Consider the following 27,773-nt stretch of genomic DNA (forward strand, 5'->3'; position numbering starts at 1 on the left):
ACTTAAAGTGACACTTTTATACAAAATACATACACATGTATAACAAACATAAATTTAGACTGACAAACCTTAAACTACTTACTGAATGATGCATTTATGGAAAATATTAATTTTACTGATAACAAGAGTGTAACCGTGTATTAAATAGCAGAAAGCGCAAAAAATAGTAAGTGATTTGTGAATGCTAAAAGATTTACTGCGGTATACTCAAGTCTCATAAAGTAGAAATACTGTGCTTTATGCTCATTTCTTTCAAATTAAACTCGGTGTCTTTCATAAAAAACATTGTTTTCGACATTTATTCATCCGTTTTGGAATATTAAAACATTATTATCAATTGTGGTAAATCTTATTTGGGAGTAAGAGTGCATCTTTAACATTCTAGCTTTGCCAGCTTTCGTCAGGCAAATTTATATATCATAAGGAAAGTCATCAAGTCAAATTCAATTATCTTTTGCCCTCTATTTTTGAATTTTTAGCTACTGAGCTTGTCTCTGTAGTTGCCATTGTAATAATAAACTTAGTAATACATTTAAACAAGTATATCTATGTGACGTGGTCTGTGGAAATGAGTTCTGATGAGCTATTCACAATAACAACAAAAACACATTTTAAACAAGAGATATAAGTACAAAACAAATCTTTTATAACACTAAATTAAAGAACCTTTTTGAAAACATGTTAAAAAGTTATGATTGTCAGTTTTCGAGACATGAAAATTTGCGCACTAGAAAACGCCACCTTCTCCTTCCCTCATGACTTACTTTCGCTGGTACATATGTTTACAATTTTAATCAGAAACTATAAATAATATAATAACAATAGATATTTTTAACTGTATTTTTAAAAAAAGTAATAGAGCATTGAAGGACAGAAAAGTAGACCATTGCATGCATTAAAAATAACTTACTGCTGTGACTTTATCTGTAAAGTATAAGTTATTTTTATATTTAGTATTACCCTTTTCAAGGGCGAGTCCGCTGGACTATTGAAACGCCTTAATTGGTGAACAACTCTCGATTCCAATGCTAGATGCCACAGCCTGGCAGGAAGGAAATCGGGTAACTGCTTGATCAGTAATCGACCTTATAAGAAGAACCCCCGGCGCTCGAACCCTTTAAGCCACACTCCATCAGGTAACGGAGGCGGTTAATGCATGTTTGGTTAAATATAGTTGTCAGTAAGCAGAATTATACGAAATTACTAGACTTCAAAAATTAACATAGGTAGCAATGGCTTATTTCAAGCACAAGTGTATCCGTACATCGGACACATTGACATACTGCAACGCATGAAATGAACAATATTGATATCAGTTTAGTGCCCACTTAAACTCTTTAGAAATCATGGACCGATGTATAAATAATTTAAGGTTTTATGAGACCATTTCCCGTCGCAGAACACACTTGATTATCCTTCAGACACAACCTTTCTATCTTTTTTGAAAAGCCTTTTCAATATTCAACACTTTCTATAAGGACATATTGAAACTGAGCATCCCGTTTGCATGTGATTTGTCGCTATGCATTTAAATGTAACTCTTTACTTGAAAATGTATTGCGAGCCATTGGTTTGTTCACGTCAGTAACTCCGCGTGATTTGTTTTTTTAAAACATTGTTTTTGGTTTTAAAAGCCAGTTTGATCGATGTGATTATTTCATAGAACTTTAGCTTTCTAAAATTTAGTCTGCAATAATTGTCACTCAGTTAATTGTGGTGACGACTTTGTTTCTTCATTCTCTAACGTAAACTGTATGTGGCTTCTAAAATGGTAAAATTGGACATACTTTTTATATGTGAGTATTTAGAGCTATTCTTATGTAATTGGTCTATTTGAACTTATATCATATTGTTACATTTTAAAATAACATTCGTATTTAAAATAAATACATACACATGTATTACACAATAGATAAATAAATAAATAAATATATAGATTGATAGATAAATAAATAAATTAATTAATAAATAAATAAATAAATAAATAAATAAATAAATAAATAAATAAATAAATAAATAAATAAATAAATAAATAAATAAATAAATAAATAAATAAATAAATAATTAAATAAATAAATAAATAAATAAATAAATAAATAAATAAATAAATAAATAAATAAATAAATAAATAAATAAATAAATAAATAAATAAATAAATATGGGTAGGTAGGTCGGGAAATCCTTTAATTGTTTTATTTCTTTCTTAGGCAAATTATTTCTTGAGACTTTTCTGTTACCATGACTATAAATCTTATGCTAGGAATACAATATAAGCATCACGGGTATTGTTAAAATGATTAAACAATATTTCCGAAGCTTGATGGTATGAGCAAAAAAAAGGTTATGCCAGGAAACCTGAAACAGAATTTGTAACGCCTTAGTAATGTAATTGTACACTTATTTTAATTTTACTTTCTAGCCATCTGCATCAGATACGCATGCGCTGACATCGACCTCTACGAGAGGCTTCCTAGTTTTACGACAACGCGGCCGATATCCGGATATTTGTCAAGGTCTATTTATTATGCACGTTTTTATAACGTACTCGTTTCTGTGTGTTCACACGACGACATGTATTTTCTTCAATATACCACCGATTTGCTTGGGGTTCAGTACAAATGATTTGCCTATTAATTTCAAGGTCTATGATTTTGTACAGGCATATTGTTTTGTTAAACCTTGATTTGGAAACATTTGGAACATTCAACACGGCTTTAAATGTGTTTTATTGTAACTTTGCTTTAGTACTTGCAGGATTCAGTTTTAATAACAAACTAAATAAGTGCTCTTTTATTTTTCTTGTTTTTCGAATTTACAAATATGGCGTACTTTCAACTATATTTTGCAAAAAAACATAAATTCAACACAAAGAAGAAGCCAGCGAAAAAAAGAGGAACTGTGAATCTTATCTAATATCTCAAATAGTGCCAAGGTGTTCGATGAGTACATGATTTTTTCACCAGAGTGAGGTTACTCGTCGAAGCAATCGAACGTTTTTATAATCCAATCGTCTTTTTCTGAGTTTATATTTTAGTTCGTGTTCCTAAAAAAATAAGATCCGTTTAATGTCCACGATATAAATTGTGCGTACTGTCAAAAAGCATTCCTGATATTGTGAGATTTAATTGACGTTATGGAGATCTGTGGTAACCCAAACAGTCCTGAATAAAGATGAGATATCTCTCGGATGTGAACGGGCGAGAAGCTACTCAACCCAATTCAGTTAAAATTGACCTAGCTTTTCCCCTGCAGTTTGTGTTCTTTCTGCAGTGTTCCACTTCAGATCATTACAGTTTACCTTCCTGGGATGTAAAAGGGTGTATTGGCTAGTAATTACAATGCAGTTGAAAATCGACCTAGCTGCGGTCCTGCAGTTCATGTTTTTGTTACAAAATGCCAGACAATTAAAGTTCAGCTCCATTGGTTGTTAAAGGGCATGTTGTTATGCACCAGTCAATTGTAACCACGGCCCCTCCCAGGTCCGGGGGTATACCGGGGATAGCCGGGGAAATGGGCCGTGTTTTTACAATCCAGGTGGCCCCGCAGTGCCGGGTGAATGCGGTGGTTTTGTCTCCGCAACAAAATCAGCGGGGATTTGGCCGTACCTAGGGTCCCTGGGTGCGGGGGCATTTGGCGGGGATTTTACCAGCAAATCGTCCCCGCAGGGCGGGGGTCTTACCCGGGCTTGGCTGGACCGAAAGTCAAAGTCCCCGCTAATCCCCGGACCTGGGGAGGGGGGGGGGCGTGGTTACAATTGACTGGTGCATTAGTCTTACAAATGCAGTTAAAATTGACATATCATCACTCTTGCCGTTATGTTCTTGCTGCAATAATTCAATTCAGATCATCTCAGCACAGCTCATTGCGCTGTTCAAGGGCGTGTAGCAGGTCGACCCAGTGCTCGTCCTTCTTCTACACCGATGATGATATGGTCTGCCAGCTACATGCAGACGTCATTGACCCTGTGACCTTTACTGGAAAAACTGAAGTAGCCGCCAAGACGTTGTATTATATACCTAGGGTATTTGGTACGTTTGATACTGTGGTTTAATATGATAAATTGCCGTAATTGTACGACGTATATTTTCGAGTGTTTTCGCTTTGTTATTTTTGTTTAGATGTTTACTTCCTTCGGCGTCATCGTAAGATAATAATTTGAATAATTTGCCAGATTTGATTTTGATCGATTTTCGAACCATCACGGAAATTAGACTGCAAAACTAAGACAATATGAATAATTATGTATTATACGTATATTGTTTGGAATTTTAATAACGCTTATCTTTCGGAAAACATTCAATTAATCCCACATTTAAGCTATGTGTTTTTGATATTTTAAGGTATCCGCTTACCGTTGATGTTAATTTTTGATGCATGATGACGTCATTAAATGCACTTAATAATGTACTTGAACAATATATATATATATATATTTGCCTAATTCGACGCATTCGTTTCAGTTACTGGACATATTAAGGCATGAAATGCATAATTGATGTTATTATCGGGGTATGAACGCAGTTGGGCTTGTTAAAGAGTGTGGTGTCTGAAGGCATTTACAGTAAAATTGCGTCAATAACCCCGCTCATTACATTGATCTCGCAATTAAGTACTTACATTTACACCAATTGTTCTTTTTTTCTTTCCATAATTGTTAAAAACTACTTTATTTTATGTTTATATACGTTTATTTTAGCACAGCCCTTAAGCACCACGTCCCAAACACCAACCACCACGACACATACATCAACAACTACGACACAAACATCAACCACCACAACCAAAACACGAGACACAACGACTCAAACTCAAATCACAACTACACAAACACCAACCACCACGTCACAACCACCAACCACCTCGACACAAACACTGATCACCACGAAACAAACACCGATTACCACGAAACAAACATCAACCACCTCGACACAAACACCGACCACCACGAAACAAACAACGATCACCACGACACCAACTTTGGCTACCACAACACCAACACCAACCACCACGAAACAAACACCGGACACGACGACACAAACACCAACCACCAAGGCACTAACACCGACCACCACGACACAAACACCACCCACCACGACATTAACACCAACCACTTCGACATTAACTCCAACCAACAAGACACAACCACCGACCACCACGACATCAACACCGACCACCACGACACATATACCGACCACCACGACACTCACATTGACCACAACGACACAACCACCGACCACCACGACACTAACATCAACCACATCGATACGAACACCAACCACAACGACACCAACATCAACCACAACGACACAAACACCAACCACAACGACACAAACACCGACCACAACAACACTAACACCAACCAACACGACACCAACATCAACCACAACGACACTAACATCAACCACAACGACACAAACACCGACCACAACGACACTAATATCAACCACAACGACACCAACATCAACCACAACGACACTAACATCAACCACAACGACACAAACACCGACCACAACGACACTAACATCAACCACAACGACACAAACACCAACCACAACGACACAAACACCGACCACAACGACACAACCACAGACCACAACGACACAAACACCAACCACAACGACACAACCACAGACCACAACGACTCAAACATCAACCTCAACGACACAACAACCGAGCACAACGAAACAACAACAGACCACAACGACACAAACACCAACCACAACGACACAAACAACGACCACAACGACACCACCAGAGTCTATAACGACACAACCACAGACCACAACGACACAAACACCAACCACAACGACACAAACACCAACGACCACTACTCAACCACCGACCACCACGACACGAAAACCGACCACAACGACACAAACACCACCCACAACGACACAAACACAAACCACCACTACTCAAGCACCGACCATCACTACTCAACCACCGACCACCACGACACCAACACCAACCACCACGACACAAATATCATCCACAACGACACAAACACAAACCACCACTACTCAACCACCGACCACCACGACACCAATACCGACCACAACGACACAAACACCAACCAACACGACACGAACACCGACCATAACGACACAAACACCAACCAACACGACACCAAAACCGACTACCACGACACAAACACCAACCAACACGACACAAACACCGACCACAACGACACAAACACCAACAAACACGACACAAACACCGACCACAACGACACAAACACCAACCAACACGACACAAACACCGACCACCACGACACAAACATCAACCAACACGACACAAACACCGTCCACAACGACACAAACACCAACCAACACGACACCAACACCGACCAACACGACACAAACACCGACCATAACGACACAAACACCAACCACCACGACACAAACACCGACCACAACGACACAAACACCAACCAACACGACACAAACATCGACCATCACGACACAAACACCAGCCACCACGACACAAACACCGACCACAACGACACCGACACCGACCACAACGACACAAACACCAACCAATACGACACCAACACCGACCACAACGACACAAACACCAACCACCACGACACAAACACAAACCACCACTACTCAAGCACCGACCACCACTACTCAACCACCGACCACCACGACACCAACACCAACCACCACGACACAAACATCAACCACGACGACACAAACACAAACCACCACTACTCAACCATCGACCACCACGACACCAATACCGACCACAACGACACAAATACCAACCAACACGACACAAACACCGACCACAACGACACAAACACCAACCAACACGACACCAACACCGACCACCACGACACAAACTACAACCAACACGACACAAACACCGACCACAACGACACAAACACCAACCAACACGACACCAACACCGACCACCACGACACAAACACCAACCAACACGACACAAACATCGACCACAACGACACAAACACCGACCACAACGACACAAACACCAACCAACACGACACAAACATCGACCACCACGACACACACACCGACCACCACGACACAAACACCGACCACCACGACACAAACACCGACCACAACGACACAAACACCAACCAACACGACACCAATACCGACCACCACGACACAAACACCAACCAACACGACACCAACACCGACCACCACGACACAAACACCGACCACAACGACACCGTCCACAACGACACAAACACCAACCAATACGACAACAACACTGACCACAACTACACAAACACCAACCACCACGACACAAACACCGACCACAACGACACCAACACCGACAACAACGACACAAACAACGACCACCACGGCACAAACATCAACCAACACGTCACCAACACCGACCACAACGACGCAAACACATACCAACACGACACCAACACCGACCACAACGACACAAACACCAACCGCCACAACACAAACACCGACCACAACGACACCAACACCGACCACTACGACACAAACACCAACCAACACGACACAAACTTTGGCTACCACAACACCAACACCAACCACCACGACACAAACACCGACCACCACGACACTCACACCAACAACCACGACACTAACATCAACCACCACGACACAAACACCGACCACCACGACACTAACACCGATCACCACAACACAAACACCAACTGCAACGACACTAACACCAACCACAGCAACAGAAACTACTACCACCACGACACCAACACCATCAACCACGACACTAACACCGACCACCACAACACAAACACCAACTGCAACGACACTGACATCGACCACAACAAAACAAACTACTACCACCACGACACCAACAACAACCACCACGACACAACCACCTACCACTACGACACTAACACCAACCACCACGACACCAACATCGACCACTACGACACAACCACCAACCACAACGACACAAACACCAACCACCACGACACTTACACCAACCACAACGACACTAACACCAACCACCACGACATAAACACCAACCACTACGACACAAACACCACCCACCACGACACAAACACCAACCACCACGACACAAACACCAACCACTACGACACTAACACCAACCATCACGACACAAACACCAACCACTACGACACTAACACCAACCACCACGACACTAGCACCAACCACCACGACACTAACACCAACCACCACGACACAAACACCAACCACCACGACACAAACACCAACCACTACAACACTAACACCAACCACCATCACACCAACACCGACGACGACGAACCCATCATTGACAACCACGACACCGTTCCATTTTGATTGCAGCAGCATCTTTTCTGGATGGGCTGAAGCGAGACCATCTGATGGAACCACGTCTTATGTTCGGTAAGTCACACGATACTTGATCAGTTGATTTGAAATCCCGAGTGACTGCGTTAACCGTTCCAAAGTGGTACCTGAATATAACTAAAAAAACAGCATAATATTTATTGTAGTTCCTTTGTTGTTTGTGTTTGTTCTTCGTGATGTCTTTGTTTGTGACCGTTGTATCGTACATGTAAATACTTACGTGAAAAACTACAGAAACAAGCTCAGTAGCCAAATGTTTAAACATAAACCCCGTTTAATGGCACAGGGTAAACGCCAAAGACATTTTGAACAAAAAAGCAAAAAAACCACAAACAAGATACATGGAACAACAGCACAAAACTCCACAAACAGCACATTGCATGTATACTATATAAAAAACTAGGTATGTTTAACAAGGATTGTTAAGTACCACCTTGGAACGGTCAGTAAAATGTAAATTTACAGGGGGTTTAAACCAATTTACGTGCACAATTCTCACTCTTATCCCAATAATACTGAATTAAGAAAAAAATATCATACATGCTTGGATACGTGTGTGGTTAAATACCCCGTTCTTCTTTGTAAACTTAATGTAAACATAACTTATCATCTTAATACAGTGCTAAGAGGCTACTGTTTCATATTTTGGATATAATTATGAAGATGATCGGAAGGATCTCTCTCGCATAATGACTTAAATAATTCTTATATAGTTTGTGTTGAGCCACACTTCAGAAGGATATATCAATTGAAATTGTAATGTTTTTTAATGCAATTTTACTCAAAACTAAATAATAAAACGCTGTTTCATATCATTTAATATACTTTTTTTCATACGAAAAACATGCAAACTAAAAGCATCACGAAGGGATAAATATAAACGTGTTTTTAATGATAACTTATAACTTGTTCGCGTTCAGCACTCGACTGTTTTTTCCATAATTTTAATGACACAAAAAAGGCCCCACGGTAGGTGAAAGATATCAAACAAATAGGTGAATGAACGAAAGGGCATGGTTGGGAAAACGGATGGAGCTAAAGCTTGGGCACGGAGGGGGAAATGAACGGAACTAAAATCCATACAGGGTGGGAGAATAGATGCATTGATGATATTAAAGTTAAAGATATTCTAAGCAAACATGGCTTTGCATATGTGTTTGATAATCCACAGCTATATAATGTTAATACAATTGTCAGTCTATTCAGAGACACATTAATTGATACATTTAAGCAAACATGGGGTAATGACAAAGCTAGAAGTAGTGTTCTAAACCTGTATAATAGTATTAAAACTACATTAGACCTTGAACAATATTTGAACATTCTACCGCATGACTTACGATTTTATATAACTAGATTAAGAGTGTCTGCTCATTCATTAAGGATCCACACCGGTAGATATGCTAATAACAACATTCCTAGAAATGAACGTTATTGTACTTTTTGTAATTCAAATGATCTAGAAGATGAATTTCATTTCATATTAATATGTCCTTGTTATAATGACATCAGAAGGAAATACATTAAAAAATATTTTTATATCAGACCAAGCATGTACAAGTTTATAGAACTGCTTAAGTCAGACAACAAAAATACTGTATTTAAATTATCCAAATATATAAAAGAAGCTCTTAAACATAGAACTTCCAGTACATATAGTGATTAGTTTATATCAGCTCATCCTCATGTTTTATCATTTGCATATATTTTTTTTTACCTATGGACAATTATTCATATCTACGTATAGACATTGCCTGTATCGAATCTGTATTATGTGACATGTTGAATTCACGTTATATAAATGTATTTATATTGTATGACTATGTACCTTGTTGGTATACGTCGAATAAAATTATGTTCATGTTCATGTTCATAAAGTTGTACCTATTGTACCTATTGATATTAAAAGGCGGGTAGGGCTAGGAAGTAAATGGAAGAAAAGTGTTGAAGGGGTCGGGAAGTTTATGAAGTGCGATGTAGAGTGGGGAAATGGATGAAAAAAACATGACCAAAAGACGCGTGCGTCTACTGACTTCAAAATCGTCAGTAATTCGAACACAAAACTTACGTCATTTTATTTCTTACACAAATCATTTAAATATTATAAATACGTTATGATTATTGTTTCGAAATGTTACATTTTTTATCGCATAACAATACATTACACCGAGTTCGATTTCTGCGTGTCTCATCATTTGTCGAGGTAATGAGATTTTTATTCCAGCACTTATTACATAACCGGCAGTCCATATCGGATATGCTTAAAATGCGCATAAAGGCATGCGTTCATGCCTTCCTTTTTGCAATTGCCGCATGGCTAAGATTTAGGTTTAACGATTGTAACTTTTATAATTTACAAATTGAAAATTCCTTAACAGTCTCAAATAATAATACAAAGTACAGGCTGAAAATACGATTTCAGTCTTATTAATTACACTAGAACGCTTTTTGCATATTATTTTTAACATGTTAATAATCATAACTTTTGTTTTATTTAACTACTTCAGACGACTGGATCTGGCGGACATTAGATGGAGTTGCAATTCCTATGAGCCAGGGCTTAGGTGGACTATGGATCAGCGAACGTCCGAATGGAGGAAACAACCTTAACTGCCTGTGGATGTGGGAGTCTAATGATTCTAGGTTTAATGATACTGAATGTGATAAATCGGACGTCCGTGTCATCTGCGAGATGGAATAATGCAATCAGAACAATGGCGTCATAGGTTTTGGTTGTGTTTTTGTGACAAAATAAACAAGACTATTGAAAGGGTCATTTAAATCATTAACGCTTTACAATGTCATTCAGTGAAACCAAGACCGTCCTGACTAATCATCATTGTTAAAGTGAATTTCGAAAAAAATTGTAAATAGTTCATAATGATTTTATGATTGATTACCACAAGATAATCTTAAAATAGGGGAAACGACTATCTTGCGTTTTGCCGATAATTTTACTTTTGGACTGTGTTATCATGACATAAAACAGATCAGGGGAATATTGTTTACTTACCAAAATTGGTAATACATGAAGAAGCCCACGGTATATTTTGTGGCGCTTGTCTCAAAGATTATGAAGTTGATGATTAGGTATTTTCAATAAGTGAAAAAAATATAGTTTCGAACAAATATTTCTGAAATGATATGGACAATTGATCAGTCACAAAAAGCAGCTTGTCGAGATCAATTGGCGAGATGTTTCAGTTAATCCATTGAGCAAAGCAACAATGTGCTTTTATGTACTGATAAAATATAATCCTGTTATTGGTCAATTTGCCCAAATTTCTCGAAACTTCTTGAGATTAACAGGCTAAACTAGTTATTTCAGTAAGCCGAAATACATACTTAAATTGGATTTTGATAAATGAAAATGGTTATTTGTAATTATCATAAAGATAATTCCTATGTTAAGTCTTAAAAATCGTGCAGAAGTAAACAAAATGTGAATTATAGAAAAAACAAAAAATATTGAACTGAGCTAAATCCTGCTATAAGGGTTTTTAGTACTTTCGGGAAATAGGGTCCTGGTGGCTGGTCAATCGAGCTGGGTTTATATGGCACTATCAAGACAAGCGTTAAACTGCATTTTGTACAATAAAAGCTAACAATAAGAATACTCCGAATTCAATTATAAAAGTAAAGATCTTCTTTGTAAAATTTGCATATTGCCAGTTGACCTTAATTCATAAAGGTAAACTATGATTTTCCCTATGATCTTTTTAGAATGTATTTATCAGAATTTGTTAAGAATGTTCAATATTTTTATATAAAGCATGATTCGAAAATTTAGAATGAAGAATCGTTTAGAATAGAAAAAATATATATATTACGGGAAACTTCTCTGATCATTGGTCTTTGGTACATTTAAAGTTTCGTTGAAAAGTTAAAGCTGTTTAAAATTTCACCAGTGCTAGAACATTTCTAAAACCTTGGATTTATTAAATTATAATGAAAGGTTCACATGTCAACCTTTTGTGGAAATTATTCAGAAAGTTTTGTTGAATTCGTATAGTGTGTTCAATGTATAATCCTGATTTATTTCTGTAGACATACAAATATCAGGACCAGTGAAGATATAATGTGATATTTTGGACTTTGGACATCATTCTTTATTCTAGGTTTCAATATTTTAGCATTACTTATTACGTGTCTTTTGTAGATCTATTAGTAAATACATTTTGGTGTTGTTTAAAGTCTGTTGCTATTTTCCTATCTTTGTTGCGTTTAGTAGCCGTAATAGAATTATAATACTATTATGGGTATGTCAGAAATCAGTCTCATACATTTAAGAGGAATTCGTAAAACAAACCCAGAGAGGCTGACTAGAAATAATTAGAAAATTACTGTTTCGTTAAAGAGTAGACGTACTAAGTTTGTTCAAAGGGAAGGAACTACAATTAAGCCGAAAAGTAGTTCTAGAAGTTCATATTTTTCACATAATAGTTTGCAGTGAAACTATCAAATTTTAACTGTTATCATTTCACTGATAAAACTCCATATTTCACCAAAAAATTTGATATTAAATAGGGTAATTACTGCTGCGTTCTGATCCGGGACGTGGTTACTGTAAAGTTACTGTAGTCAAATATAAAGTTAATAAATAAACCCTGATTATGGGTAAGGACCGAAACGACAATTAACTAGAGACAGAGACACATAAACAACACATACACAAATAAAAACACCAACAACAGACCACACACTCATCTATGGAGACTATTCGTTGCCAAAAGTCCAGACGTGTATGTGTGTATTTTATGTTTGTAACATTGATGATTTACCAATGTACATTTTACAAACGCCAACTCTTCGGTTGTATGTTTACATTTCACATTGTACATTTTCATTTTTCATTGTGCCGATTGCAGTTTTATTCTCGTTGCATCTATTCAACAGAAGGTTCAGTCGTGTTTATAGAGTCGTTTATGGTAAACACTTGTAATTCTATGAAAGTCACATGCCGATTTTTACGTTGCGGTTTGTAGAAGACAGATTTCAGTTCGTAGTTCTACAAAGTACATCTATCTGTATAATGGTGACTTTTCATTCGCAGTTGAACATGTTTACGAGATGAATTTAATTTTATTAATAGATAGCTCCGCCTTAACCATGTCTTAACTCCTCCTTACGTCTTTCGGAAATTTCCGCTATCACTTGGCTCTATTTAAACCAATTATGGATACTTTGGACCATGGACATTGCGAACCTTATTATGGACATTACGAATCATCTATATTATGACACTATGGACTATGATTTGGAAACAGGATGGATTATAAATTATTTCATGTCGAATAAAATAATATATGATATTACAAAATGTTTTTGTCTATATAATAGTAATAAATACGCACATATGACATGAAATGAGATGTATGCAAAATGATACTTGACTCAAACACAACAAAATGTAAGTCATTAGCATTAAATTATACTTCAAGAATGAAAAGTCCCATTGTCTTATTTTTCTTTTAAAGCTGCACTCTCACAGATTGACCGTGTTGACAACTATTTTTAATTTTTGTTTTGGAATGAGGCAATTTTTGCGTAAATGTCTGGATACCAGTGGTATAAGACTGCTGACAAAAGATCAGATACAGTTTTTCAGTTTTACGTTCGCAAATTGATGTTTTATGGCTAAAAGTGATACTATAGTAACGTTTTAAGAAAAATGAAAAATGTCGGCAGTTTTCCAAACAATTTAGATCTGTTTTATTGTGAGTAATCTTATTATTTGTATAGAAAGCATTGCTGCCAAAATTAGCCGAGTCTGGGACAAAAAAAAGGTTGTCAAAACTGTCAATATGTGAGAGTGCAACTTTAAATTACTATAAACACTATTTTAAATTCTACCATTAGAGGACACTTTCTTGCCTTTTTGCAATGTTTAAGATTGCAAGTAATATTAGATAATTTAAAATTTACGAAGAAAAAAATCTAAATTTTCATTAAGTTGAAATTATTCACTAAGGTGCCCCAGAGGTTTATTACCTGGTAGCTGGGACTGTATGGATAAAATACACTAAGATTACAACTTCATATAACTCGTACATTATACTGTAACGAATATTATTTTATAAGTAATTAATAAAGTATTTTAATGATGAAGTCAATTTATTGCTAATAAACAATTATTACTTGCATCTACCTTTTATACCCCACCCACACTCAACAGTCAGGTTTTGTTTTTTTTCACATTTAGGTGAAGCGGACCTAGCCCTTTTGGAGGGGAAAAATCGCGCGTTTGTATTTTCTAATCTCAGACTCACGATATCTATTTTTTCATGTTCTTGAAATCCCCCACTTGATTGTTATGGTTCACAGTGGCAGATCCCGTAATTCATAACTGGGGGACACAAGTGGGTTGGAGGGCTGTTCTTCCATCCACATGGATATTTTGTTTCAATGACGTATTGAAATTACACGTTTACACCATACATGCTTATTAAGATAGTAAATGTATAACATCAGACAAAACTAGGTGGATATCATTATGATGTCCATCAAAAGTTTCGTGGGTTTGCTGGAGCAGGTTTTGAACAGGGACTTGCGTTAGAGGGGCGTTACTTAGGGCCACAACTTCTTGGACATGATCCCTCGAGTGGGCATGACATTAATATGTTTAAAATGTGGGAAGTGGGGTTTAGGGGTACTCCTCCTAGAATATTTTAAATATTTTTAGTCTGAATTGGTGCATTATGGCGTAATTAAGTACTTTTTTCTGAGAAATATTGACAAAAAAATTAACCTTTAAGTTTACTTGCGGGCCAACTGGGGGGGGGGGACACAGGCCCTACAGCTCCCCCCCCCCACTGAACGACCCGCCCATGGTCCACTTGTAAATATAAAATAAATGAACAATATTTGCTTGCTTAGGTATATAAGTAAAAAAATGACAGTGGCAGTATAAATCTGGGTCGGTGAGCCCAGCTCAGATACACCCAAATGCAATTGACTAAATAATATGGTGATTTATAACCCATTAAGGAACATTGATCGTCATAATAAAATAAAAGATGAAGTTAATTTTAGTTTTTATTGTGAAATAAAGAGAGAGTACTCGGACTTACAACCGGGAATTTACAGGAAGTAGGGAAAGCTGCTATCTCCCTTGCTTGATTCGACGGAAATAGACGAAAGAAAATCCAATTCGTTAGCTCCGCCCATTCACCTTCGTTTCTTTCGGTGACACTTATCATAAAAGGTATAGGCGAAATCGTCTATCCTTGTATTTCTGAACTTGTCAATTCACTTTTGTAAACCTGGACTTGTTGGACTGCAAATGTTCATTTTACGAATGCGAGTGTCGACTGTAGGATTGCAGTTTTACATATGCATGATTCGGCTTTCTAAATTACATCATCATATTGTTAAAGGCAAGTTATACGATCTATGTTTTAGTGAGTTTATACAGGGTAGATCTGACAAATATACATTTTGACTACTATAATGACAAATGACAAATCAATACGGAAAAACTGACGAATAGAAACAACAAATAGCACGTCTACATTGACAAATGTAAGAGATATTTAGTACGATTAAGAAGCACATTGTGGGAATTACACGTCTGGACTTTTGGCAACGAATAGCCTCCGTACTCATCAACATAGATTTTGAAACTGAAACTGAAACTGATTTATTTCATTAAACGCCTATTTCTATATAAATATTCAATGGCGTTGTACACACAATACCAAATATAAGAATCACAAATTATAGAACAAAATCAAACACTGAGACATATATCATATAAAACATGTCAAACGTAGGTAGCAAAACTATAAAACAATAAGAGAATTATTAAAATATTAACAATTCACGATACATACTACTTCTAAAAATTTAAATAACCTGCTTTAAAAAAATGGATCGTTGTGACTAAAATAAATTTATACATCGATGCCACGAATAACAGAGGCTCGAATCAGCTGAATTATATTAATAAAAATAAAAATAAATTATACATGAGCTTGATTAAGATGATAAAAGTACACTCAACTTAAGACTTTAAACACTTAAAATTACAATATATTACAATAAAAAATAAATCAGGATTCTAATAATTCATATAAATATCATAGAACACAAATAACAGAAACACGGATAAGTCCAATCAGTCTATCTTCTATTAAAACCACAGTATGAACAATGACTAGAAAAATGCATAAAAATCTCTAAAGAAGTGAGTTTTAAGATTCTTTTTGAACTGTTCTATGGAAGACGAGTTCTTGACGTGTACAGGCAGTTTATTCCAAAGAACTGGGCCTGCTGTAGCGAAACCCCGGTCAGAGAATGATTTTCGCCTATTAAATGGGACATCGTAAATAAGTTCTGACGTAGCAGAGGATCTCAAACCGGCACGTCGATGCATTTTTACGGTCAATAGTTCCGTGAGATATGATGGGGCATTTCCGGTTGAACAATTAAACATTAAACACAGTATCTTAAGTTGAATTCGTGCTTTAACTGGCAGCCAATTGAGCTCGAATAACGCGTCTTTAGCACTGTCATATTTTCCACGCTGAAGAACAAGTTTCGCACACATATTTTGTATACGCTGCAATTTATATAAATCACAATCGGCTATTCCGTAAAGTAATGCATTACAATAATCGAGATGGGAGATGACAAGCGACAAAACAAGAATTTTGGTAGCGTCTACGGTCAGATATTTACAGATACTTTTAATCCTCAGATAGTTAAACATAGCACTTTTACACTTAATTCGAATATGTTCTTTAAAATTTAGAAACTGGTCAAGGTAAGCGCCCAAATATCGCACAACTTTCACGGACGGGATATTGTCACCTACAATGTTGATTTCAGTTGTGCAACATTTATTTAGTTGAGAACTATGTCCGAATAAAATAAACTCTGTCTTCGATGTGTTCATCTTAAGTTTATTCGCGTTCATCCACTCATTTATTGTGGTCGCACACTCTTCAAGCTCTTGTATGGCACTGTGCTCCTCAAGCTCCGAGGCAGGCCGGAAACGCTTGCCGGCAATATGGTCATCGGCAAACCCGATTTACCGATAGATGATGGCATAACTGACTCGGAACGGCCATAAGTGTTGTTTTTTAATGGAGTGTGTTTTTTTACCTTACAATATGGTGTATACAATATAGGAAGTGATGATGCCTGAAAAACGAAACAATGTAATCATCGTTGTTCTGTCAATTCGTGATAAATCACGGGTATGGTAAATGGGAATTCCTTGGGAGTCCCGAGAATCCTGAAAAAAAATATATGTTTATGGATGAAATTCCTGATTGATGACAAAACATATTCTGCTCGCGTAACAGCCCTAGATATGACCTTTACAAATGTTTCGATTTACAGCTATGTTTAAATTTTGCTTCTTGCATCCTGATTTTCGCAGTGAAAAATGTAACTAATTTTAACTGACTTATTTTCGCAGTGAAAAATGTAACTAATTCTAATTGCCTTATTTTCGCAGTGAAGAATGTAACTAATTCTATCTGCCTGATTTTTGCTGCAAAAAATGTAACTAGCTCGTATCAGCCTGATTTTCGCAGTGAAAAATGTAACTTATTCCATCTGTCTGATTTTCGCAATGGTAAATGTAACTAATTCTATCTGCCTGATTTTCGCAATGGAAAATGTTACTAATTCTAACTGACTTATTTTCGCAGTGAAAAATGTAACTAATTCTATCTGCCTGATGTTTGCTGTAAAAAATGTAACTAGCTCGTATCTGCCTGATTTTCGCAGTGAAAAATGTAACTTATTCCATCTGCCTGATTTTCGCAATGGTAAATGTAACTAATTCTATCTGCCTGATTTTCGCAATGGAAAATGTAACTAATTCTATCTGCCTGATTTTCGCAGTGACAAATGTAACTCATTCCAACTGCCTGATTTTCGCAGTGAAAAATGTAACTCATTCCATCTGCCTGATTTTCGCGATGGAAAAATGTACCTAATTCTATCTGCCTGAAAGAGTAATATGAATGTCTCGTTCTGAATAAATATTTCGCAACGTTATGCAGTGGTCAGCAAGATTATACAATAATATGAAAAGGGCGTTGCCTTGAACGTGCTCACAGTGGACAGTATTAAGTTTTACACTTTAGAACAACATTCACTCGTTCGTTTCAAACTTACCAACAGTTGAAAGAAATAAATGCAGACCATGTGTGAGTTTGTTCATAGAATACGTTCGTTTATTAGTCCAATGGCTTACCTCCCGAAATCACAATGTTTGTGCACTTTTGGAAACAAGCATGAAATTTTGCACACATATACATATGACCATTACAGACTTTTTCTGCTGTAGAACCACTTCGACAGCACCACCTGGTGCCAGGTGCGCCACCTGGCGGCAGAGGTGGGAGTTTTTTGCTTATATATTTACATAAGTGACCATAACTTTTGATCTAGGTAACATTTTTACATTCTGTTTGCAGCATATATGTCTTGTTACATAATAGCATAACATGGAAACACTTCTGCAGCGCCCCCTGGTGTCATGTGGCACCACATAGCGCCACCTGGTGGCAGATGTGGGATTTTTCGCTTATATACTAACATAAATGCACAAACATTGTGATTTTGGGACCTAAGCCACTGGACTATCTGTGCCACTTCCTAATTGAGTTCTTATTTATCTTATAATTGATGTTGTAGGTTTGTGTCTACTATGAAGCTCGCATGAACACAAGGCGTTGGATAGAGATGGGCCAGTGAAGAAATCTATCTCGGCTATATTGGACAATTTAGCGGGAACACGTGTAGTACTTTCATTAGCCATGGCTGAGGTGGACAGCAGAGACGATACAAACGTGTCTATTAAATGGCATCTATGCATATTTTGCCAATCAAACACTTCGGAACATTTGGAATGTCCAGCAAAATCCAAAGCAAGTGATTCTGGAAAAGGTTACACAACATTGGTGGACTATTTGAAGGAGTTTCGCAGTGCTGAGGTCTTACCAATTACCATAGACCTGGTGAATATGGATGTTGAGACATTAAAACGGCACGAAGCTTCCTGGCATAAATCCTGCAGGGTTCAGTACAACAGGACTAAGTTACAGCGGGTATTGAAGCGCAAGGTGTACGTCAGGAAATGATTCCGGACTAAGTGATGTTAAAATCACTAGATCAGCAAGCAATCCATCTGCAAGTTTCAGCGTTTTTTCAGACAAATTATGCTTTTTCTGTGACAAGAGTATTTCGTCTTCAGATAGATACAAGCGTGTGGCTTCAACCTTTGCTTTGGACAGAAAAGTGCGAAAATGTGCGACTGATCTTTGCGACTCTACATTGTTAACCAAATTAGCTGGTGGCGACATGGTAGCTACTGAAGCAGAATACCATGCAAACTGTTTGACGTCTCTGTACAAACAACATGCACAGTTTTTGGAACAATCACATGAGAGTAACTCCGATGGTAACATCCATGGCATTGTGTTTGCTGAACTGCTTGCATACATTGACGAGGCTAGGTGTGATGAAGAGCGACCTTCGTTCAGGTTAGCTAACCTGGTCCAGTTGTACAATAACAGAATGGAGGAACTGGGTGTTAAGGACAGTGTGCATGCAACACGATTGAAGGACAAAATCTTGTCACAAATACCAGATCTCTCAGCACATACGAGTAAATGTAGTCAGGGTCAAGGTGTGATTTTCATGTTTAACTCTGATGTAGCAAATCTTGTACAGGAAGCGAATCGCCATAGAGACTATGATCTGGATGCAATCCATATTGCAAAGGCGGCTGAAATAGTGCGATTAGACATGTTCGACAATGTGTCCTTATTCAATGGGTCATTTCCCCCACAGTGTCAAGAACATGTCATACCCAAGTCTTTGAAGGCATTAGTTGACATGGTTCTTCAGGGACCGAGCATAAAGGATCAGTCCGCAAAGGAAGGCTCAGACCTACAAGCAGCCCTAACCATATCACAGATGTTCCTTTTCAATGCTGTAAAACATTCCAGGCATGCATCTACCTCTGAACAGGTCAGACATAAAGCGGATCGTGAAACACCGCTGCCTCTATATATTGGCCTAAAACTACACGCTGCAACACGCAAGAAGAGACTGGTTGACATGATGTTTCAGCTTGGCATGAGCGTGTGCTATGACCGTGTTTTGCAGGTTATCACTGATCTGGCAAATGGAACATGTGATAGGTTTGAAGCAGAAGGCGTCGTTTGTCCTGTCAATATGAAGCTAGGACTGTTCACAGTAGGTGCCCTTGATAACTGTGATCACAACCCAACATCAGCTACCGCACACGATTCCTTCCACGGAACAAGCATATCACTCTTCCAGTTTCCGACAGAGGCTGTACCTGGAACTGACAGAGGTATAACCTTGCTCCATCCTGCATCACCACACGATGACAAGCGAAAGGTTGTGCCACTCCCAGACGCCTATGCAGATGTCCCACCAGCAATACTACGCACAAAAACAATGTGTATTCCAGTAGCAATTGTTGGTCCTGTTACGCCAGCTGAAACTTCCGTTCAAGAGGCAATGCTTGAAGAACAAGAATGGCTTGTCCAAGTGAGACGTCTAGTAGACAAGACCAAACTTGAAAAAGGTGAATATGTGTCATGGGCTGCGTATCATGCTTCCCGACAGTCCCAAGAACCACATCCAGTCACCTTGGGTTCCTTGTTGCCACTCTTTTATGAGAGTGCGCACACAGTTGCCATGGTCAAGCATGGGATGGATGTGATCAGAAATGCAACACATTATGTCAATCCGGGTCAGATCGCAGTCATGGCTGTAGACCAACCCCTGTATTCCTTGGCAAAGCAGATTCAGATGTCCTGGCCAGTTACACACGGTGAAGACAAATATCTCATTATGTTTGGTGGGCTACATATTGAAATGGCTGCATTTCGAGCACTTGGTACTTGGCTGCAAGACAGCGGTTGGACATCAGCCCTTGTTCAAGCAGATGTAACAACGCCCGGCACTGCAGACTCAATTATTAAAGTAGCTCATGTCACAAAGACGAGACATGCCCATCAAGTCACAGCTGCTAGCCTTGCCATCCTCAAGCACAAGGCGTACCAGGCGTACATCGATTCACTTCCTGAAGAAGATCCAAAAGTTGAAATTGGCGACTGGGAGGAGCAACGGGTTGTGGCATGCCCTCACTTTCAATATTGGTGGCTAACTCTGAAACTGCAACTCATGGTATTGATGTTCGTTAGAGCTGAACGCGATGGTAATTTTTGCCTCTACGTAGAGACCCTGAACAAGCTGACTCCGTGGTTCTTTGCACTGGATCAAACCATCTATGCCCGATGGCTACCTGTTCACATTCGAGACTTGAACACGCTTTCACAGGTTCATCCAGACTTACACACTGAATTCCAGAATGGTAACTTTGTGATTCACAAAACTGCTCGTGTATCATCTGGAATGGCAATTGATCAAGGTCATGAGCAGAACAATGCGATGGTGAAGGGATCTGGGGGTGCAGTAGGCCTCACAGAAAATCCGAGTGCGTTCAGACGTTGGATGGTTGCAGGACCTGAGCTAGCAATAATTGAATTTGAGACCGCGTTCACTGCTCAAGATGATGCCACCGGTCACCATGAGCAGACTCCAGCAGTACAAACTGCATTTGCCAAGCAGGTAATGTCTCTAGTGTCAACTATTGAAGACATGGGGAATCCCTTTCTTGAAGAAAGTGCTGATCTTCTAGTCCTGGACACAAAGGACATAGTCAGTGAGTCCGTAGTTAAGACGGTCAGGAACATAGAACAAATAGGCGTGAAAGCGTACGATGCCTATGTAGAGCAGAGGCTAGTGAAGGCAGAAAAACCCATCTCAGACCCCATAGCGAAACAGCAATTGCCACTCTTCAGCAGACCACAGAAAAAAAAATCCATCTCGTTCACAGCTGCAAGTAGCTGACCTAGAAGTTGATCGCGAACTTATGTCGCAGCTGTATGTATCCTGCCAAACACGAGCAGTTAACCAAGACGACTTCTTCATGTATGAGAATCATCCCTACGCACCAAGTCTCTCAGATCATGGGAAGCTGCGTGCAAGCAACAAGTCAGATTTGATTCCATGCCTGCAAAGCCTGATTACTCCTAAGACTGATGGACCTACAGTGGACTGTATAATCTTGGATGGTGCCGCAGTAGTGCATTTACTTGCTCCAAGAACAGCGATAACCTTCAACGAATATGCCTCTGCCATATTTTTGCCATACATTGACAGACAGTTACAGAATGCACAACGCGTGGATGTGGTTTGGGATGCATACATACCTGACAGTCTGAAGGAATCAACAAGGAAGAAGAGAGGAACAGGGATCAGACGGAGAGTTTTGGGAACATCTAAAATTCCGACGAACTGGGTGAAGTTTCTCTGTGTGGCAGAAAACAAAGTAGAGCTGTTTGACTTTTTGACACACGCTGTTATAAACAGACAACAAACAGAACACGAGGTGTATGCCACTGATGGAGTAGACGTACTCTGCTCACAACCAAATGCAGACTGTGCCTACATTAGTCCATGCAATCATGAAGAGGCGGACACGAGAGTCATTCTTTATGCCAGTGATGCTGCAAACAAAGGCAGTAAAAAGTGCCTTATCAGGACCGTAGACACTGACATCCTCGTTCTAGCGATTGCATATGTAGAGCGAATTGGTGTCGAAGAGTTATGGGTGGCCTTTGGCACAGGCAAGGGATTTTGTTATCTACCAGCCCATGAAATTGCGTGTGCACTAGGCTCACCGAAAGCTGCATCGTTGCCGATGTTTCACGCATTCACGGGATGTGATACGGTGTCCGCATTCGCTGGGAAAGGAAATAAAACCATGTGGGCCGTTTGGCGTGTGTACCCAGAGATAACAAAAGCATTTGTAGACTTGTGCAGCGGCACTGATGTCATAAGTACAGAAGCTACTTCTCTGATAGAGAGATTTGTCATTCTTGTCTACGACCGAACCAGCCAACTCAAAGACGTCAATGAAGTTAGGAAAGATCTCTTCACAAGAAAAGGCAGATTCAAGTACGACAGTCTACCTCCAACGAAAGCAGCTCTCACTGAGCATGCCAAAAGAGCTACTTATCAAGGTGGCCATGTGTGGGGGCAATCGATCAGATCACAAATGAAACTACCAGATCCGGCAGCGTGGGGTTGGACGAAAACAAACGATGGATGGGAGCCATATTGGACCCCGCTACCAGAAGCATCAAAGGGATGTCGCGAGCTCATCAAATGTGGCTGCAAGAAAGTGTGCACCACAGGCCGTTGTGGATGTTTCCGTGCATAGTTGTCATGTACCACGCTGTGTTCATGCATGTGCATGGATTATGCATAGACAATTGACATAATTAAGGGAGATAAATGATTGCTTGTGACCGAACAAAAAGCAATTGACATACCAATGCAAACACATCTGGTAGGCTTTGGAGGCAATGTTGTGGATATTTTCGTTATAAGATGACATAACCATGTCGTGTTCTAATTAACATTTGCATTCTCCATAGACAATTAGTGGCATTATTAAGAACACTTGATCCCAATATAGGGGACTTAAATTGTCGCTTGTGACTGAAACAGTGAAATTTATATATATCAAGACAATTAAGCATGACTATGTATTGGAGGTAACTCACTTGCATATATGTAAGATGAGTCAACTATGCCACTAGATGGTGATACCTGCCATTAATGCTTCTACTAGAATAATATATAATTAGTAGCAGTGAGCACATGCAACAAATAACATAGTTGTTTGCACAAATGCACATATATTATCGTCTGAAAACTGAATAAACATAGTTCAACTACGGTAGATCGAACTTTATTATTAAGCACTTCTGCCACTTCTGCACCACTTAGATACCATGTGACCCGGCACAAGTGTTTCTATGTGTTATGCTTTGATGTAACAAGACATATATGCTGCAAACAGAATGTAAAAATGTTACCTATATCAAAAGTTATGGTCATTTATGTAAATATATAAGCAAAAAATCCCACCTCTGCCGCCAGGTGGCGCTATGTGGTGCCACATGACACCAGGGGGCGCTGCAGAAGTGTTTCCATTTTATGCTATTATGTAACAAGACATATATGCTGCAAACAGAATGTAAAAATGTTACCTAGATCAAAAGTTATGGTCATTTATGTAAATATATAAGCAAAAAATCCCACCTCTGCCGCCAGGTGGCGCTATGTGTTGCCACATGACACCAGGGGGCGCTGCAGAAGTGTTTCCATTGTATGCTATTATGTAACAAGACATATATGCTGCAAACAGAATGTAAAAATGTTACCTAGATTAAAAGTTATGGTCATTTATATAAATATATAAGCAAAAAACTCCCACCTCTGCCGCCAGGTGGCGCTAGGTGGCGCCACCTGGCACCAGGTGGCGCTGTCGAAGTGGTTCTACAGCAGAAAAAGTCTGTAATGGTCATATGTATATGTGTGCAAAATTTCATGCTTGTTTCCAAAAGTGCACAAACATTTTGCTAAGCCACTGGACTATATTAGGGAAAACTACTCTGATCATTGGTCCTTGGTAAATTCAAAGTTTCTTTGAAAAGTTCAGTCTGTTAAAGATGCACTCTTACTCCAAGATAAGATTTACCACAATTAATATTTATGTTTGAATATACCAAAAAGGATGATTCACCAATCATTTAATATTTTTGCACTTTCTGCTATTAAATACACGGTTACAATCTTATTTAACACGGTATGTAGAAAGGCGTGTACATACTTCATGCTTCAAAACAGTCCTTAGTTGTTTGTGTATTGGTCCATCAAGGGCCATAACTCAAACTCATTAAGGATATGGGCCTACAGTTATTACAATTACTTGTTTGTATGAGTAAAACAGAATGTAGATTCAATATCACAAATTCATTTACTTGTATGCTGGGAGTGCAGCAAAGCCTTATCAAAAATACATACAACATATTTTTGAATATATTTAAAAAAGAGCGTTTCCATTTTTTTTGTAGATAACAAGAGTGTCCATTTAAAGGGACTCGTTCCTGTTTTATAACTCAGACATAAAAAACAATAAGTATGAAATGTCTCTTAAAGGGTTATTTAAAAGACAAATCACCAACCAAAGTTCAAATAAGAGCTCTTTTGTTGATGATTTTTTTAAAAAATGTGACAAAGAAAAAACTATAATTTGCCAAAAGATGCTAATGACGCATTGAACTGTTTTAGACTTTGATTATTCAAATTCTGTTTAAACGAATATTCTATTAGTTGCTGTTGGTCTTTGTTCAAAAGATTTAGAGGCATAGCTCAATTTGATCAAAGTTTTAAAAGAGTCATTGCTAAAATAAAATATGTGAGTGAATCTCTTTCATGCACAACATGCGAAGAGTTTTCTCCTTCGGAGCTATCGCTCACTTTCAATGCATTTGTTTTATATGTAATACATGATATATAAATCAGTTACTTAATATATCTATTCCATGACACACTTTCCACGAGGCAACGGAGGGGGACACCTTAACCACTAGGTCATGGAGCCTGACACCTTAACCACGATGCCATGGAGGCGGACAACCGGGCGGACACCTTAACCATTAGCAAAATAACATTAAGTCACTAGGCTTGATTTATACTGAATGTGATCATCTAGCATCCATGATATCGGCGAAAGGGAATATTTGCCCTAAGAAAATTGGCGTCATAATGTTGATGTTGTGTTTCATTGACAATTGAAAGGCGTCTTTTTAAGTCATTATACGATAAACAATATTAGTTTGTGACACAAAAACAATCCTGCATTAACACCAATATTGATGTGAATTTTTCACGATTGATGATAATAAGACAATTAAATAATACAAGGAGAAACTATTATCTACTTGTTAACCTTTTGTGACATTTTTTCTGAAAGTATTGTTGGATTTAATAAGTGCTCGTTTAGTTCGTTCGGGGTTTAATTTGGTTTTGGTCACTAGGCATCATAGTTTAACATTACTATCAATGTCTAAATAAAATGAGAGGCTTATTTGCACATCGGCTGCCTAAATTGACAGCAAAGCATTGCTTCATATACCCTGTTTAGAAGCGGATTCAGAGGGGGGGGGGGACGAGTCCGGCGCTCGCCTATCATACAATCGTCAAAGTTTACTTTTAATGTCAATATCGGAGACACAAGTACGCTTAAATGCATCATTTTTTTTAAGGGAGAAACCCAAAACCCATCTGCCACGATTTCGGTTCTGAGGAAGGGGCGAATGTCAAAAGGTTGCGCCCTGTAACGCCGCATAGCGGCATCGCCGCATAAACGTGTTTTTTCGTATATGCGGTGATGTTTAACGCATAAAAAAGGATTTTTTTTTGGGCAAAAAGGCACACTTTCGCCGCATAAAAGCAATTAAAACATATACTAGTACAATAGTGGTTGATAAAGTTTCATCAAGATCGGTCTTAGTTTTTTATGTCCACTTAACCAAGCTTTGAACTAGACTTTTAGAGACGTAATTTTTGACAAAGATATAGTAAGATCGGTTTAAATGTGAACCAAACCAATTGATCTTTCTGCGAAAACGTTTGAAATGACGTTTAACCCGACTAAAGGATGGAAAAAATGTTCCGACAAAGCACAACACCGTCATTAGGGACATTCAGAAAACTGAATCGTCCTATGACGTAATATATATTCTTGCCTTATTGTCAGACTGACGGGCATGTACCCTTGACAATGCACACTTTCAACATTTACGTGAAGTAAGCGGCCATGCGGCCTAGCGGCGTGAAGTTATTGGCCTAGCGGCGTGAAGTTAACGGCCTAGCGGCGTGAAGTTAGCGGCCTAGCAACTTGAAGTTAGCGGCCTGGCGGCCTAGCGGCGTGAAGTTGGCGGCCTAGCGGCCTAATATTGAATCCTATTTCAAAGCATGTATACATGCATTCTCTCGTAAAACAATGACATAGTAACTGTTTTTATGCACAAATTAACACATTGAAGCTATTATCAACATTTTTTTTTCAAAAATGTCGATAAAGGAGTCAGCTATTTTAAAGCATTAAACATGCCTGTTCTTCGAAAACAATGATATATTTACTGTTTCAGGCACAAATAATCACTCTTAAGCAACTAACGTTTTATTTCAAAATAGTCGATCAAGCAGTTCAGCGGCATAGCGGCCTAAAATTGGTGTTTAATATAAACCATTTATACATGCCTTTCCTTCTCTAAAAAAATGACAAAATTATGGTTTCTATCACAAATCACCATCCTTTAACGAATGTCTGCATTTCGCCCAAAACTCGACCAAGCTGCCTAAAAAATCCATTATAGCGAATATCAGCATTTTTATTTTTTGTATTTAGCAAAATTGTTAAACCATAGATTTATCATTGTTTTGGAAGAAAACGCATGTATACATACCTATTCTAGGCTGCTAGGCCGCTAACTTCACGCCGCTACGCCGCTGAAGTGCTCGATCGAC

At 38.4% G+C, this 27,773-nt stretch overlaps 1 pseudogene; it reads left to right on the plus strand.

Moving 5' to 3' along the window:
- Positions 1-3,927: 3,927 nt before the first annotated feature.
- Positions 3,928-11,398, plus strand: LOC128240991 (mucin-2-like; annotated as a pseudogene).
- Positions 11,399-27,773: the final 16,375 nt, after the last annotated feature.

The sequence above is a fragment of the Mya arenaria genome, chromosome 7 (genome assembly GCF_026914265.1).
Source record: "Mya arenaria isolate MELC-2E11 chromosome 7, ASM2691426v1".
In the NCBI taxonomy this organism is placed as follows: domain Eukaryota; kingdom Metazoa; phylum Mollusca; class Bivalvia; order Myida; family Myidae; genus Mya; species Mya arenaria.